Here is a 7,002-nt window from a genome sequence, read left to right as displayed (position 1 = left end):
CAATTGCATTGTCTATTTTCCGAAGGCCAGCTGAGGATCCGCTCATCACGCGCGCGTGTGTCGCTGTTATCCTGCAAGCTTTCCCAAGCCGCTAACGAAATTATATTTTAAATACAGTAGACTCGATTATAATCGATAATTATCTGCAGAGATTTTGACGCACATTATTAACTTGTGGATTTTTCCGTTAAGGCCAAATTAATAATTTTAAAACAGTTGTACATTGTTATTCTCGGAAATTGTATTACAAGTCACCTGCTTAAACCGAACAAATATGTTGCTCCGGTTAATCCGAAATCCATGTGATCGCCTTTGCAGTAGTTGAAATATCTCTACAACAGTGGGTGGAGTTGATTGATGTTGATTGGCGTGGCTCTGCTTCTGTCCCATTTGTGGGCCGAGGCTTCTGCGCGGGAGCAGAAAAGTGTCATTATCACTGAGCACGCGCATCGATCGGTCGACCGTTGGTATTCCTTCTTAATTCATACCTACGTAGTGGCGTAGGTCTCTTCTTCCTTCTTGCTCGAGACTTGTGTGTGCGTGCGGGTGGCGTGCATCGCACAAACACTCAGTCGGAGACGCGGTAGTCGCAAGGAGGCACCATCCTCCCCTTTTATTGTTGTTGAGTTCACGCCGCCACTCGGGCCCTCCCCCCCCTCTCTCTCTCACGACCACGCTGCCGCACGACCCGTCCCAGACACGACCCTGTCCGCGTTGCACAGGTGGCGTCGACCGGGACAGCCAACAGCTGTCCACCATTGGAACCTCATTTGCCAGTAGCAAAATATGATTATTTGTTTTTTACCCTTTTATCTGGCAACAAAACTGACACCTTTTTTTTACAAGGCGTCATGTTTGCATTGACCACAATACCTGCAATCGGAATGCAAACAAAAAACATAACTGATAATGTATGCGCTGTCCTTGAAATTGACGTCACGCTGGTCGGCACCGGTTGCTGAAGGCGGGGGGAGCATGGACGCGAGACGGCGCAGATGCGGCAGAGCGGTGGCTGCGGTGGTGCCGCATCGCCCTCTTCGGGTCACACGGCCCCAGCGCAGCCTCCCGACCCCCACAACCTACGCGACTCCCCATGCAAATCAACTCGTCAGATGATTGTTAAGCACGTGACGCGCGACGCGCTAAGCAATTAACGCGGTCTGTGTTAATATAGCCCATTCATAGCGAGAGCTCAGTGTGTGTGTTTGTGTACACACGTGTTCCCTGCGTGTGTACACACGTGTTCCCTGCGTGTACACACGTGTTACCTGCGTGTCTACACGTGTACACCACCTGCAGTGTGCACGCTGTACACCACCTGCACTGTGCACGCTGTACACCACCTGCAGTGTGCACGTTGTCACCCATCGTCTGGTCTTGTTTAGCTTACAATATCGGACGAGGCTGGGCGCATTCTGGGCGATTTTGTAGAATCCATCGTCTCCAATATGCAGGGGGCATTATTGAGTCTCGCTGTGTAAGTGGCGACAGTCGCTGCAGATGCATGAGAATGGTCACGCTTGGTCGTGCTGGAAGCTGTCCGCTCACACGTTCCTATCCACATCGTCAGTGGTGGCCATCGTGCGTCGTGGCAGCAGAGGCATTTTGACAATGCAAACAAACGCGCAAATTAAATGAAAACAAATTGCCTAATTCTAATTACGAATGCGCTATGGTTCACTTAACGGGCAATATTTTGCCAAAGAGGGTGATTTTGTCTTCAGTGTTTTTTAAATTAAGTTAAAACTTCGGATGCCATCTTTCAACCTCGTCAACTTGGGACCGTGGCGCCCACGCCACGTGACCTGCTCCCCAAGAGCGCCAAGAGAGATGGGGGGGGGGGTGGCCATGATGTGCAACTGGAAGAAATCGGCGCGTGTTTGGCAGCTGTCTCTGGTGTGGCACAGAGTGTGTGTGTGTGTGCGTGCAGCAACACGGCCTGCCAGTGGACACATCAGTCAGCCGGTATGGGTGCAACGGTGCGTCGCCAAAATGTAATTTGCGAGCAAATAAAACAAATTTAAAGTAAAAAAAAGTATAACATCACGGGATAATTCGTGTCTAATGTAAGGCAGATTATGCGTATGTATGGTCCAGCACACCCACATTATTAACCAGTGCGGCTGCTAGTTTCGAACCGCGAACATGTGCAAGCCAGAAGCAAACACACTCACCTCTCCAACCATTCAACAAATGCATACGCACAAACACGCGTCAGCTTTTCAGAATGAAATTCCACACATAGATGCTTTTCAGAGACATTCTTTTTTTGTCATTGAAAAATTGTCAACTTTCTACATTTATTGTCACAAATTATATAAATTATAAGTGTGTCCTTAAAGATCGCTCTCACATCAGATGTGACGTGTCACATAAATGCACTCCCGTTTAAATAAAACTCAGACACCTACATAACAAGTCCACAAATATGAATTTATAGACCGGCCTCTTTAACATATCAAATGTCCCACGTTACTCAGTATGGCGACATACTCTACACGAAGTAAATACATTATTCATGGGCCATGTAGGGTGGACGTATCACAATGCGGTGGTGAATGAAGACATCGGATGGCATTTATGCAAACATTTTTAAACATCGAATATTTTTTTGTTACAATTCTTGCAAGCATTTCAACAAACACGACACGTAGAGGATACACATTTTAACCATTTGTTGTTGTTGTTGTTGTCAAAGTATGCATAGAAATTTGTGTATTCAAATGAATAATCATTCAAATGTATCACAGACTACAGTCAAATGTGTATTCACATAATCGCCCCATCCCCCATATGAATGATTCCACACAATACCAACTGCATCAAGGTCACCATGGGCCTTTACAACATCTGAGAACATCACTCTCTCGAATTGACACTTCATCGCGAAACTGTGTTCTTAAAATGAATCCTTGCAATGCGTTCACAAGGACCAATTTCAAATACCCCAGTTACATCGCACATCAACAGCCTTCCTCTCTTCTTCTCTCGCCCGCAAACAGCAATCGACGCAATCGGACGCGACCTCGCCAGATGTCCTGCCGAAACCATAACTCGCCGTACCTCTCGACGCAAAATTCTCTCTACACTTGGCTCCGAGAAGACGTGGCCGTTATCCTTCCTCGCCTGCAGAATGCACAAGCACCAAGAGCGCGGGTCCTAGGTAAATACAGGCGAAGGGAGAACGCACGTGCGCGCCAATGGCGGCGCTTCCATGATTTTGTCCCGAGAGCTCGCTCACAGCAACGTGGCAAAGTCCGTCGTTCTGCACCCCCCCCCTCTCCGCAGTGGGACTCAATAGCCAAGCGCGGGTAGGGAGACTCATTTCCTTGGTGCGGTGGTTTACGACTAAAAAGCGACATCGCGCACCTCGGAACAATTCCGCTCGCTACCGTTGCCGAAAGACGCGAATGCCCCCCGGCGTCGCAGTTGCGCATAAGGCCAACAAAACGTCTCCGCCGATGTCTCCGTGCCGGTTCTATAACAGTCAGAATCACTGGCATTAGGTGGAAAGTCGACATCCACGTTAGCTGCAATGTGTAATGGCTAGTCGTCAAAATTGCTTTTTAGAAAACGTTTATGTACATAAACAAACAAAAATTCACGCAAATCCGCGCATGTTGTACTGCCTCTGCTGCGTTGTCTCACCAAATTATTTCTGCGGTACCATCAGTTCCAGTTGTAGCAGCCATAGGATATTTTTTTCTTTGTTAAAACCACAAATGAATTGAAGTTGTGCATGGTGTGTGTCTTTTACGCTTAAAATCATGCTCAGCAGCAGTGTTTGAAACCACTTTGCAAACCACTTTTCAAACCACTTTTCCAGCTATTTTAAAAGCTGTTGCTGCATGTATTTACACTGTGAACTCAATTTAAGAATCTTTATGTCGAACAGCTCTGTCCTGCGTTGTGTTTATGAACCCACTTGCAGGTTTACAAGAGGGTAATAATCCATTATGGGGAGAGAGACGGCGGTGGTGGCTATGAACCTGGCAACCTGAGTTGTTGTTTTTTACCGGGCCAAGGCTAATTTAACACGCATGCCAAAATAAAAACAAATTAAACTACAATATAATTTACGAAAAAACACATTCTTAAGCACATTGGATTCACTTGCCCGTGGTGAGTCACATCACATCTTGCGATAACAAAGGGAGCTCAAGAGAGAGGTCTCTCCATGACTCGTGATTCTGGGATGCACCAATTCTCCACTGCAAGGACCACGTGAAGAAGAAGCGACATCACCACGACGGCGCGCACTGCAGACGCAATGACGTCACAATGCGGGCACGTCACAGTTGCTGTACAGCGAATGAAAACATATCCAAAATCCGCGCGTACAACTGTAATCCACAAAGCAATTTCTGGAATGCGATTTAAACAAATAGCGAAAATGAGAAATCAAGTCAAATACCTAAATACAGATCGCGTGGCACGTTGTCGTTTTAATTCACTGCAATAAAATAAAAAAGGCACTTCTTTGCAACTCGTGGGGGGATCGCCGTGGCACAGCTAGTTTACTTATGGCCCTGTGAACATAGTGTGCACGTGACACAAAGGAAGGGTCGTCCATTTGTTTCTCTTTGTCTATCATTGCATTCCATATTTTGACTCAGCCACTCCCCCCATTGATGTAAAGCGCCTTGAGATTCTATGATGAAATGCTGCCATATAATAAGCTGTAATTATGGGTATTATAGAACCGAAAACATTACGTACGGAATTATACTGCCCCCGGGACTGCTACGCGGATGGTACTGTTGTGCGAATTATCCTTCTCTGACGAACCGTATCTCGATGAGCAATGTGGCTTTTCCTGCTGCTCATCACGTTCAAAAAGTAACGACGGTTCACATTTGTGCTGATTGTTTAACCCACTAACATTTCATAACAAAGGTGTTTGAGTTAGATCGCGTAAGTATAAATGTGTCGTAACCCTCCACTACCCGACACAGCCAATTAGTAAGGGATTTGTCACGTAAACAAAACTCCAATTAGTGTCTACTTCAGCTCACCAGTGTGTTGGAGAGTAAATCCACAACATTTACAATTTGAGTAGAACGACGTTTCGATGGTAATTACATCCAGCACTATATCCAGCATGTGATTACCAGGGAAACGTCGCACTCAAATTGTAAATGTTGTGGATTTATTCTCCAACACACCGGTGAGCTGAAGTAGTAACTAATTGGCGTTTTGTTTACGTGACAAATCCCTTACTAATTGGCTGTGTCTGGTGGTGGAGCGTTACCACACATTTGTACTTACGCGATCTAACCCCAAAACCTTTATCATGAATAAAATTGGTCGCGAAAGCCTACGCGTTTAACCCACTTAAATGTGTTTTTACAATTTTGCAATGGGAGGATATTTTTTGCGTACAGGAGGTCCTGCGATTTTAAGAGAGGTACTTTCAAAGCGACGATTGGCCCTCAACGAACCTATTGGGTTTCAGTTTTATTTATTAGGTAGAACCATATGAGCCATGCGGGTGCAACCGCAACAAAACAAAAACATGAACAAGAAACATCTTCAAGTGACATCACGCAAACAGAAAAATCCTGGAAAAAACAGCAAAGTCTTCCAGAAAAAGCACCGCATTTCACATCGTTACTCAACAGGTTAATGTTGCCCTCTTGAAACGAAGTCCATGCCACAGGGTTGTGTGGCATGATGGGCTAAAACACGATTCCTCTTTAGCTTGCTCAGACACTCGGGTGCTGTGGCAGCACACTGGCTCGAGATTGATGAAACCCAAACTTCCGTCATCTCATCCAACATTGTGGAAGTGTTCCAAAAATAGTCGATGTGTCTTGGCCATTGTTTTTGTAATTGTTGATCATTACGAGCTATTCAAACACAACACTGGGTTCATATGGATCTCGGTGCTTCCAGTACATCGTGGTGTGACATTTAACTGTCGTCACCCGCCAGAGATTGCGGTGTGCCCTGCACACGACTGTGTCGCGTCGCTCATAGTCAGGGATGTCGCGAAGCATTTGACCCATAATTGTTTTAAAACTGAGCGTGTGCCGACAGATCTTGTTTCTAATCTGTATTTAGAGAGCTGGTGCGCCAAGCGGTAATTATCTTTAAATGTAAAGGGTTGACAAAGAATGAAATGCCTTTAATGTTTACTCTGCGTAAGATTCTGCGTGAACAATAGAAACATTTTTTTTGCGCCATGGCTATGCCGCTTGTAATCCAGCACTGTGGACGCATTGACGGTTCGTGGAGTTGAGGTGCAATACCCCGGCTTGCCAGCAGAATGCAGTACAGCGAAGTGTGGACTGATAGTCTGTCCCTTCCGGATGGGGTACAGCGTTGCTCCTTTGCGTGCGTTGGATTTTTTTATCTCTTTCTCTCTCTCTGGGTGCGACGGTTACCCTCTCACGTGCATAAACAACACTCGCTAATTCGCTGAAAACATCTTAATATATAGAGAACCGCAGAGCAAATGTTGGCACAGGCTCACCACCTGGCAGTCTTCCAGCTTGGTCTGTGGTTCCTCCAACGATTGTGGAGGTGCAATTTGCGTGAACGACGCAGTATAAAACGAATCACTAGCTGTACGCATTTCTTTTGCAATCATTGCATTTGGGCGAGACTGCTGACATCAAAGCTGCTCTAACAACAACAAAACTGCCCATAGCTCGGAGGCTAAATATAAATAAACATATATTCCTTTCCACTTTCAATAATGTAACCAATTATACGATCTGATAAAGGCTAATCTAATTAATTGGTCACTACTTGGCCTCTTCAATGGACGGGCTGCCATCCGTGTCAGGTGAGCCATTGGCGCAGATCAAAGTAGGCTCCCACACATTAATCGCCCGCAAAAGGCCGCTTTTGTCCACATCTCGGCGAGGAGTTCCACGCAACGTGCAACTCCAGCAGCGCGTTCCCAGATGGCAACGACCAGTCGCAGGCCGACGAGTGTGCGGGTGCGTGGTGAAATACGCCGCTGGCAGATCACCGAGGAAGATCGATGCTTTGTCG

Source organism: Lampetra planeri, chromosome 38, assembly GCF_965212315.1.
Source record: "Lampetra planeri chromosome 38, kcLamPlan1.2.h2, whole genome shotgun sequence".
Taxonomy (NCBI): domain Eukaryota; kingdom Metazoa; phylum Chordata; class Hyperoartia; order Petromyzontiformes; family Petromyzontidae; genus Lampetra; species Lampetra planeri.
Note: the sequence above shows the minus strand (reverse complement) of the source record.